The sequence below is a fragment of the Octopus sinensis genome, linkage group LG22, assembly GCF_006345805.1.
Source record: "Octopus sinensis linkage group LG22, ASM634580v1, whole genome shotgun sequence".
NCBI classification, from domain to species: Eukaryota; Metazoa; Mollusca; class Cephalopoda; order Octopoda; family Octopodidae; genus Octopus; species Octopus sinensis.
In genome coordinates, this window is record NC_043018.1 from 19,669,311 (window position 1) to 19,681,360 (window position 12,050).

General features: G+C 36.6%; 1 protein-coding gene across 3 annotated transcripts in view; it reads left to right on the plus strand.

The window, feature by feature from the left end:
* Positions 1-950: 950 nt before the first annotated feature.
* Positions 951-12,050, plus strand: part of LOC115223120 (alpha-1,6-mannosyl-glycoprotein 2-beta-N-acetylglucosaminyltransferase-like) — a 635,056-nt gene continuing 623,956 nt past the window's right edge. For all 3 annotated transcript variants that reach the window (XM_036512165.1, XM_036512164.1, XM_036512166.1), the window contains exon 1: positions 951-1,076. The gene's annotated coding sequence lies outside the window, so the exon portion shown is untranslated. The remainder of the gene's footprint in view (positions 1,077-12,050) is intronic.

Consider the following 12,050-nt stretch of genomic DNA (forward strand, 5'->3'; position numbering starts at 1 on the left):
TTTCACGCTGTTCCAGTTCACTCAGCTGTAGAAATGAGTTGTGATGTCCACTGGTGTGAAGCTATATCGGCCATTGCCTTTCCCCTGGATAACATCGGTGACGTGGAGAGGGGAGGCATGGTACGCATGAGTGACTGCTGGTCTTCCAGAAACAACCCTGTCCAGGCTTGTGCCTCAGCGGGTGACTTTCTAGGTGCAAATCCCATGGTCATCCATGACTGAAAAGGGGGGGGGTCCTTCTATGTATCTATCTATTTTGCTCTTCCCTTCTCTCTCTCCCTCCCTCATTCTATACATACATACACACATACATACATACATACACACCACCACACATAATAATATGTATTCTATCTATCTATCTATCTATCTACTATCTATCTATATATGTATGTATGTCTATATATATATATATATATAATATATATATATATACATATATATAATGTATATATATATATATATATATCATACACACAACATATATATGTATGTATGTATATAAAGAAATGCCCATATATGCACATGATGTGTGTTGGTGTGTATATATTATATATATATATATATAGGCAGACCAGATAGATAGATGACGATAGATAGATAGATAGATAGATCGATCGATAGATAGATAGATAGATAGATAGATAGATAGATAGATTGATTGATAGATGGATAGATACACATATATACTTATATATATAAGTATATATATGTAAATATATATACATATACATACTTAATGTGCGTGTCTGCTCGCGAGCGCATCTGTACATATATGCCTGTGCGTATATATACATATATATATATATATAAATATACAAATATATATGATATATATTTATGCATCAGAAAAGATTCCATGCTGCTCGTTGGAATTCTTCAAGTCCTCCTCTATGGAACTTTATGTATGGGAGACCATTTCAGCAGAACACCGCATTGTTTAGACCTCGGTTTCAGAGGGAGGGTTGGGGGAGAGCAAAAAACGTTGAATCTGATGGAATTGTCAAACGGATTTTAATGTATTGCAGGGATATTTTCTTTCCCCTCCCCACATCGTTCCTTGTCCCAACACAATGGTAAATACACGCCTTTATTTCCTATTTTTTTTTGCTATGTCATATCGCTATATTTGCCTATGTTCTTCCGTAGTATAACTGCAGAGGTATTCGCCTTGGTAGAAAAATATTCTACCTATCAACCAAGCTATCTTTCTATCTGTCTGTCTGTCTGTCACTCCCTATGCCCGTCTCTGTCTCTATCTATCTATCTATCTATCTATCTATCTGTCTGTCTATGTATGTATGTGTGTGTGTGTATGTATGTATGTATCTATCTATCTATCTGTCTATCTATTTCTATGTATGTCTCTCTCTTTATCTATCTCTCTTTCTGTCTATCTATCTATCTATCTATCTATCTATCTACCTATCTATCTGTCTGTCTGTCTGTCTGTCTGTCTGTCTGTCTGTCTATCTATCTATCTATCTATCTATCTATCTATCTATCTATCTATCCATCTCTCTATCTCTCTGTCTGTTTATGTATGTATGTATGTATGTATGTATGTATCTATCTATCTCTCTGTATGTCTCTCTCTCTATCTATCTCTCTTTCTGTCTGTCTGTCTATCTATCTATCTATCTATCTATCTATCTGTCTGTCTGTCTGTCTGTCTGTCTGTCTATCTATCTATCTATCTATCTATCTATCTATCTATCTATCTATCTATCCATCTCTCTATCTCTCTGTCTGTTTATGTATGTATGTATGTATGTATGTATCTATCTATCTCTCTGTATGTCTCTCTCTCTATCTATCTCTCTTTCTGTCTGTCTCTCTGTCTATCTATCTGTCTGTCTATCTATCTCTCTGTATGTCTCTCTCTATCTATCTATCTATCTATCTATCTATCTATCTATCTCTGTCTGTCTGTCTATCTCTCTCTCTGTATGTCTCTCTACCTTTCTATCTATCTATCTATCTATCTCCATCTGTCTATCTGTGTCCCTACATCTCTACCTATCTCCATCTCTGTCCCTTCATCTCTCTCTCCCTATCTCCCTATCTCTCCATCTCTGTCTCTCTGTCTTCAATGTGCGACCGCCTTTCTTAATTGAGTAAATTACATACTACTACAAAAGCATGCAGGTGCCTTGTCTTAATTCAAACAAACAAAACACACACGCAATCACATTGCTGCCTGTCTGCCTCAGTAATTGCTTAACGTGAAAGTTATTTGCTCTGTATTTATTATTACCATTATCATTACTATTCTTATTACTTATATTATTATTATTATTATTATCGAACAGGAACAGAGGGCATGAAATATATACAGCTGCAAAATATCGACTGTTTTTCAGAATTTACTATTACTAGGAAATCATTAATATCTTTTAAGCAATTATTAATATTAGTTGTACTATTACTAGTAACCGTAACAGTAGTGGTATGTACTCTGTGTGTGTGTGTCAGTGTGTGTGTGTGTAAGAAATGGTTCGTTATATAAAGAAATCCTCCACCACCACCATCATCATCATTATCGTCATCATCATCATGATCATCATTGTTTATCGTCTTTTACACCATTCCAGATATTAATAAAACCATATATTCAGCATGCAATAATAATAATTATAATTAATAATAATAATAATATAATAATGATAATAATAATTGTTCTATTAACCAACTAAAGGGTTCACAATAAACGATGCCGATAAACCTAACTAACCCCAAAGACCGGGTGTACATACATATTCTTTACTTTCGCCTCGTTAAACATACAGAATCATTAAAAAGAAAGGTTTAATTATCATCATGATCATCATCATCATTATTATTATTATTATTATTATTGTTGTTATTGCTGTTGTTATTTATAGATGTGTTAAAGTCGTTGGAGCGTCAGACTCCACACTCTGTGGTTTTGAAATTACATTTCAATTACATGCTTCCACATCTTTTGCAAATGTTAAAAACAAATGCTATTGTTATTATGTAATATATATATATTCGTCCATGTGTGTGTGTGTATAAACTACTGTTGTGTGTGTAAACTCTACTGTTGTTGTTTAGCCCAACACTATGATTAAAGGCATTCTAATGTGACCATCCCGCCTTCTTAGATTTGTGTAGACCCACCGCGACTAACGAGCCATCTCTTCTTGTTTTTTTTTCTGTTTCAAACACGATAAACTGTAATCTGTAGGGGTATTTAACTGCTATTTCTGAAGCTGGAATACCACAAAGAGACGGTTCTCTCGTTGCACTGACAAACTGTAATCTGGGGGTATTTAACTGCTATTTCTGAAGCTGGAATACCACTAAGAGGCGGTTCCCTCGTTGCACTGACAAACTGTAATCTGGTGGGGTATTTAACTGCTATTTCTGAAGCTGGAGTGCCACAAAGAGACGGTTCCCTCGTTGAACTGACAAACTGTAATCTGGGGGGGGGGGGGGTATTTAACTGCTATTTCTGAAGCTGGAATACCACAAAGAGACGGTTCTCTCGTTGAACTGACAAACTGTAATCTGGGGGGGTATTTAGCTGCTATTTCTGAAGCTGGAATACCACAAAGAGGCGGTTCCCTCGTTGCACTGACAAACTGTCTGTAAACAATGTCTCTGGCAAAGATGTCGCTTCTTTGACAGAAAGAACACCAGACTCGAAGAACATCGGCCTTAAACGGTTTTTTATGCACTTCGAACTAAACTTCTTTAGTCTCACTTGGAACCACAACACGTTCGATTTTGTCTTCGATCTCGTAGAATCAATAAAATAAATATTAATTATGTATATAAAGAGAACGAAGTTTCAATTTTCTATAGTTATTCCTTCCACACACCAGTATTCCTGTACCATAATTAGGAATTCTTTAGCTCCAGTTCAGTTCTATAACCAAAAGGAGTTCCACTAACACCTATTTCGCCTTTTTTTAAGGCATTGTCTACATAGGACTACATTATTTAATGTGTCCCCTCCCCCTTTTTTTTTAATGCAATAAAATTGGTTTGGAAGAGATTTCGCTATTGTGTCTAGCTTCTCAGACGACCACATTGAGGCTGTTTTTGTTATGTCCGAGACGGAATTTACCGAACTTAAACGTATTACATTTATTTCGTTTCTTCTCTCAGGGTTTTAAGTTCAAATCATGGCTAATTTTACTGCCGAAAAATGTTTTTAACAAAAAGGGAGCCTTCGTGTGGCTACACGGCTAGCTAGAAATAACAGTCAAACTAACGGGTTTGATCCGAGCAAATACGGAATCATAAAAGACCCCTTATGATAATGTAATCCTCGACATATCTCTAAAAAGGTGGGGGTGGTCACGATTGGAATATCTTGTTATTACCAACTTAACGACAAAGAAGCTTCTGTGTAGTCGTTTTGCTTGCTAGAAATAATAACAAAATCTCTCCTCCACCCCATCAAATTACATTCTGCTGTCTCAAATAACAACAACCTTAGAAAAAGCGATTCTGTAATTATGGATATAGTTCTAAAAAAATGGCGGGATGGTCACGTTTGGAAATACCATTCATCATGTTATTACCAACCAACGGGGAAGCTTCTATTGGCACCGGTTTGCTAGAAATAACAGCCAAATCTCTCCTCCCCACCACTAAAATCACGCCTGACTGTGTGTCAAATAAGATAAGAAGAACAACATTAAATAATGTAATGCTAGACGTAATTGTTAAAAGGCGTGATGGTCACGTTTGGAATACCATTCATCATGTTATTTACCAACCAACGGGGAAGCTTCTATTGGTACCGGTTTGCTAGAAATAACAGCCAAATCTCTCCCCCTACCGCCACTAAATCACTCCTGACTGTGTGTGTCAAATAAGATAAGAAGAACAACATTAAATAATGTAAATGCTAGGCGTAATTGTTAAAAGGCGTGATGGTCACGTCCGGAATTCCTGCGATCACGGAACGAGGTGATGCGGTGCTGAAGCATCATCACCAACCGTTTTCACATGTCTGACGCCAAGTTCGGTCGGGTTTATTGTGACATGCACTCTTATGGTGAAGTAAGCAAATTTTTGTTTTTTGGGGGGTTTCGTTCGAGTCGCTCTTAGAAAAACACGTTTTTCTCTTTTGTTATTTACGTCGGCGATCTTTCGTCTCTAGTAGACCTTTCCGTCGATTTCCGTAAAAAAAAATTTTTTTTTTTTTTACATATGGGCTTGCGGGAACTTTTGAAGTAATATACATACATATACACACACATACATACATACATACATAAATACATACATACATACATACATACATACATGCCTGCATACATACATAAATACATACATATACACACACATACTTACACACACACATACATAGATACATACACATACACACATACATGCATACATACATATACACATACACCGAGTAAAAAATTTCAGTTATCTCTTTCTTTCACACATTACTCTGTCTCTTCACACACACTAACAGAAGCACTTCACTTACACAACATACTGTCTGTCTCCCACACTCCATCAAACACACACACACACATGTACATCAATGCTTCACATGCACGGCAACTTCAAAAGAACTTCCCTCGTCATACAATCGCTTTCTCTTAGTCTCTTTCGCTCTCATTACTTCAAAAGTTCCCGCAAGCCCATATGTAAAAAAAAAAAAAAATTTTTACGGAAATCGACGGAAAGGTCTACTAGAGACGAAAGATTGCCATTTACGTCTGTAACGGGCTCTTGGAGAAAGGCATGCATGTCGCATCTTCCCATTAAATTCCACCCTTTCCCGCTACCCCCCCCCCACTGCACACTGCCATTCCCCGTCGCCACTCACAGGAATTCGTATTCTTCGTGGGTCTAAAACCCAAACCAAACAATAGCTTTTCGTTAAAGTACCAATTCCCTTTCGTAGTAGCGGTAGTGGTGGGATGGTGTACGGGTAGTGATTATGGTGGTGGTGGTTGTAGGAGTAGTTGCAGTAGTCGTGGTGGTTGATGGTGATTGCTGTTATAAGGGTGGTAGGGCGGGTGGCGTACGGGTAGCGGTTATGGCGGTGCTTGTAGTGATGATGGTAGCGGTAGCGGTTGTGGTTGTCGTAACAGTAGTAGAGTGGTGGTTAAGGCGGTGGTATGGACGGTGGTAGTAGTAGTAGTTGGAGTGATGGTGGAGGTGGAAGTAGGAGTAATAATGATGACGATGGTGGTGGCGGTAGCGGGAGTTGTTTAAGTCCAGAGTTAGCGCCGATAGAGCAGACCTGTCTACAATCGATCGAAGACGGTATAGCCATGACCATCGCATCTTTGTGTATGCAGTGTGCAATGTTTTCCTTTAAGATATCAAGGAAATGGTGGGGGGTTTGGTTGCTGTTGTTTCTAGCAACACGAGCGACCAGCTAAGAAACTTTCTTTCTCCCAATCTGTCTTGCTGTCTCCTTTCTCTCTCTCTCTCTCTCCCTCTATTTCTATCTCTGCCTCTTCATCTCTCTTTCTCTCTCTCTCCCTCTATTTCTATGTCTGCCTCTTCATCTCTCTCTCTCTCTCCTTTCTGCCTATGTCCTTCAGTCTGTCTCTATCTTTCTTTCCACTGCTCTGTCTGTCTCTTTCTCTTTCTTTCTCCCTCTTCCTCCCTCTCAATCTGCTTGTCCTTATTTCTCTCTCTCTCTCTATTTCTCTCTCTTTTATTCGTCTCTCTTTTTCTTGTTAACTGTCCCTGTTGGCACTTTGACACTGTAATTTAAAATATTTATATATTTAATTTAAAATTTATAAATAAATAAATCAAATAACATTTAATGGAAGTTTTATAAACAAAATTGTTATACATAGATATAAATATCTCATATAATAACAACAATAATAATAATAAAATGCCCCAATGCAGTAGCAGACAGTGGCTCTCATGACTTCTGATTTTAACTGATTTGAAGTGTTATCATGTACATTGTTTTGTCTTGGTATAAAAGATGGGCTACAGCAAATATTCTGCTCAATACCTATTTCTTTATTGCCCACAAGGGGCTAAACATAGAGGGAACAAACAAGGACAGACATAGGTATTAAGTCGATTACATGAACCCCAGTGCGTAACTGATACTTAATTTATCGAGCCCGAAAGGATGAAAGGCAAAGTTGACCTCAGCGGAATTTGAACTCAGAACGTAGCGGCAGACAAAATACCTATTTCTTTATTACCCACAAGGGGCTAAACACAGAGGGGGACAAACAAGGACAGACATAGGTATTATGTCGATTACATCGACCCCAGTGCATAACTGGTACTTAATTTATTGACCCTGAAAGGATGAAAAGCAAAGTCGACCTCGGCGGAATTTGAACTCAGAACGTAGCGGCAGACGAAATACCTATTTCTTTATTACCCACAAGGGGCTAAACTTAGAGGGAACAAACAAGGACAGACATAGATAGGTATTAAGTCGATTACATGAACCCCAGTGCGTAACTGGTACTTAATTTATCGACCCCAAAAGGATGAAAGGCAAAGTCGACCTCGGCGGAATTTGAACTCAGAACGTAGCAGCAGACGAAATACCACTTAGCATTTTTCCCGGCGTGCTAACGATTCTGCCAGCTCACCACAGACACATATGTCATTAACAACATCACACAATTTGTGACAAAGCTGCACCTTTTGATTTACAGGTACCATCCACTTGACAGGCTTCTGTACAGTTTCCATCTACCCATTTTCACTCACAGAGTATGGGCTGACCTGAGGCTGTAGAAAATAACATTTGCCCAACATATTTATTCATTCATTTTATGGTCATTTTGTTCCATGGTTGCATGAGTTAGATGAATACTTACCATTGAGCTGTTATTTTTATTGCCGGATGCTCTTTCTGTCACTAACACTTAATGACTTTTTAAGTGGGGGACTTTTATTTATTTATTTCCTCTATATCTTTGAAAGTGCAGAGTAAGAAGAAAATTCTGTTGACAAAGAATGTCAATAAAGAAGGGCAGACTAAAGCGTTGGTCAATCGGGCACTGCCCAAAGGCCAGGATCTCTGAGGGGCCCACTCTCTCCATGTTAGCTCTACAAAGCAGCATGGTAAACAGTTATACCCGAGGGCCCTCGGTTATACTCAGTCTGCCCCTGTCAACAAACCTCACCGATTTTTAACTCGACACTTGCATGTAGAACACACAATGTAAACATCCACTTGTGCACATGCATGTGTGCGTGACCACACACACACACACACTCATACAAACGCACACATGTACAAATGTGTGTTCATACAGCTTCTATCTACCAGTTACATTTACAAGGCTTTGGTCAGCTTGGACATATGGTACCAGATACCTAAGGTGCCATTCTGTAGAATTGACACCAAAACCCCGTGACTGCAAAGAGAACTTCTTAGAATTACTTAGCCATGTCTATGTTATACATACATGCCCATACATACATTCACACACATAAATGTGACCACGTGTGTACCGTTGGCGATTTTTTTCCTCTGTCTTCCCTTCTCTGGATCTTTCCTTCTCCTATGTTTCCGATGAAGAGGCTCCGCTCGAAACGTTAAACCCTCCTTCTTTCCTTCTTTCCTGAGCGTCCAATAATACTATATTTGTTCCACGTCCTTGCATTGTTGTGTTTTCTCTTTGTGTTTTCATGTTTGGATTAACTTTATATATATATACATACATATAAGTGTATATACACACACGCACACATATATGTATACACACACACACACATGTATATATGTATACACACACATACATATATATATTCACACCACACATCAAAAGAAAAGATACATGACAAACGTCTATTTAAAGAGCTCTACGTCCTCACTTTGGAGTAAAATTCCTAAGATTTATGTTAACTCGTCTGGAAAATATTTCAACCATTTGTCATTGCCAGATGTGGTGGCAGTGTGATACATATTGATACTGCATGGCGTGTAAACAAAAACATTTGTGTACAGCTAACGATGAGGTTTGAATGTATATTGCCATCACTCTTCAACGACATAACCACCACCACCACCATCATCATCATCATTATTTAATATCTGTCTTCCATGCTGGCATGAGTTTGAAGGTTTGACAGGAGCCAATAAGCCAGAGAACTGTGCCAAGCTTCAGTCCTCTTTGACATGGTTTCTACAACTGGATGCCTTTCCTAATATCAACCACTTTACAGAGTAAACTGGGCGCTTTATGTGACACCAGTCACGTACACACACACACACACACACACACACACACACACGTACACACACACAATTTGTGACAAAGCTGCACCTTACAGGTACCATCCACATGACAGGCTTCTGTACAGTTTCCATCTACCCAATTTCACTCACAGGGTTGACCTGAGGCTGTAGAAAATAACATTTGCCCAATGATAATACCTTTGTGACCCACCTCTCTTATTTCTGTCTCTATTTACTTACGAGCACTATTTCATCCTCTCTTCTATTTGTTCTTGGAGTTCACAGTCTGCCTGCATGCCTGTCTCTCTTGTCGGTTGACTGTACAACACTTTTCTGTCTATGTCACCCTCTCTCCTTCTCTCACCTATCTCATTCTTTTTATAATACTTTTTCTCTCTCCCTCATCACCTTTTTCAGCAGAGCTACTAGCTTCCCTTTTACATTTTAATAGTATTTACAGAAAGAGTGAAATCAGCCAACAAAATTGGGACACATGGCATACTCTTATACATTCGTGTATATATTTATATGTATATACATATGTGTCGGAGTGGCTGTGTGGTAAGTAGCTTGCTTACCAGCCACATGGTTCCGGGTTCAGTCCCACTGCGTGGCACTTGGGCAACAGTCTTCTACTATAGCCTCGAGCTGACTAAAGCCTTGTGAATGGATTTGGTAGACGGAAACCGAAAGAAGTCCATTGTATATATGTATATATGTATATATAGATATATATATATATATGTATGTGTATTTGTGTATATGTTTGTGTATCTGTGTTTGTCCCACCAACATTGCTTGACAACCGATGCTGGTGTGCTTACGTCCCCGTAACTTAGCGGTTTGGCAAAAGACCTTGATAGAATAAGTACTAGGCTTACAAAGAATAAGTCTTGGGGTTGATTTGCTTAATCAACTAAAGGCAGTGCTCCAGCATGGCCACAGTCAAATGATTGAAGCAAGTAAAAGAGTAAAAGAGAGTATATGTGTATGTATTTATATGTATGTACATAGGTGCAGGCATGAGTCTAGAGTTAAGAAGTTTATTTTGCAACCATATGATTTCGGGTTCAGTCTCACTGTGTGGCACCTTGGGCAAATGTCTTCTGTTTAACCCTTGGCTTACATATATACATACACACACACATACATACATACTTACATACATATATATATATATAATAGAAATACAAAATGGCTGACGGTTAGTAAGGAGAGACACAAATAAGAAAGAAGAAAACAAAGGACCACTGATGTGGTCACAGGAGTGCGGCGAAAGAACTCTGGCCGAAATAGGATTAAGATTAATGTAAAAAATAAATAACACTGAAGCAAAATAACACCAAATATATAGTGCGTGTGTTTTTATTTGCGAAACTGGCAAAATGATCATTCCGAAATATAACAAAATATATATATATATAATATATATATATATATATATATATATAAAATTAGAAAATGGAGAAACATACTTAAATCAATAAAACATCAACTATCAGATGATACCCAATCAATACTTTATTACACCATTACATATCAGTAAAGGCATTATACAAAATATACAGTAAATGTATATAGACAAGGAAATATAAGTATAAAATTTCAAATATAATATGTAATTAAATCATATCTTACAGCTGTTTCGGCAGCAAGGGCAGTCATACCTCATTTAACCTATAAGCCATAAAGGCAGGTATAAATGAGGCATTAACAAGGATGCCCCACGGCCTCTTCAGAGAATTAAATTTGTTATAATTGTGAAAAAATTATTTTTCCATATACATATAAATATAAAAATATAAAAATGTAAAATATAAAAACTTATGCATAAACTTCATAATGCTACACATATATAATATAATACTCATTGGTACAATAATGCAAGGTAAACAAAAGAAAAGAAAACAAAATATATATCAGTGTATATATTAATATTAATAAGCACAGTTATTATACATATTTGGCTAATAGTTTTAAAAAACTAACACATAGGGAGATGAAAAATAATAATTAAAACCATGGTTCAGTTCATAAAATTATAAAGCTATAAAAGTTAATAAAAATTACTATTAATATAATAATAATATAATAATAATAATAATATAATAATAATAATAGATACAGTTATGTTTGCACCAAGTCCATCCTAACAAGATCGAAATAACTATGGGTTTAGAAATATTGACCACTCAGAAATTAAAATATAAATTAAAATAATGAGGGTAGAAATTGATGTCAGTCCATTAACATCAATTTAAACCACTGGTCTAGCTTATTAAAAAAAATTCGAAGATTATAATTTTATATATATTTGGTTTACACAAATATTTTTGTTTACACATCAAATCCGAAGAATATAATAATTATATATATATACATATATATGTAAATTAGAAAAAAACCCACCTTTTATCAATTCAATAATGAAAAATTATATTACACCATCTAGAAAATTACATGTTATAGAAAGATTAAATATAAGATATACACACACACACACACATACACACTGCATCGCACATTATTAGGCAAATCAACATTCTCTCAATGAATAAATGTATATGCATTCAAACCCTGTTGTTTTCACACTGACTTTTGGTAACGCCTATCTACACACATTCTGTTAAAATAAATCGAATCTGCACAAACTTTTGTGACGAGGCATCATTTTTGCTGTCACCAATTATTCGGCAAGTGTAATAAAAATGATGATTGTGTCAGAACAAACATTTATTTTATTCAACAATAAAGGTTTAACAAAAATATTATTCATAAAAGACTTAATGGTAAACATAATATGTTGGAATGCAAATAATCAGGGGATTGTAATGTCATAAAACTCCTATTGTTTGATGTATTAACCTCC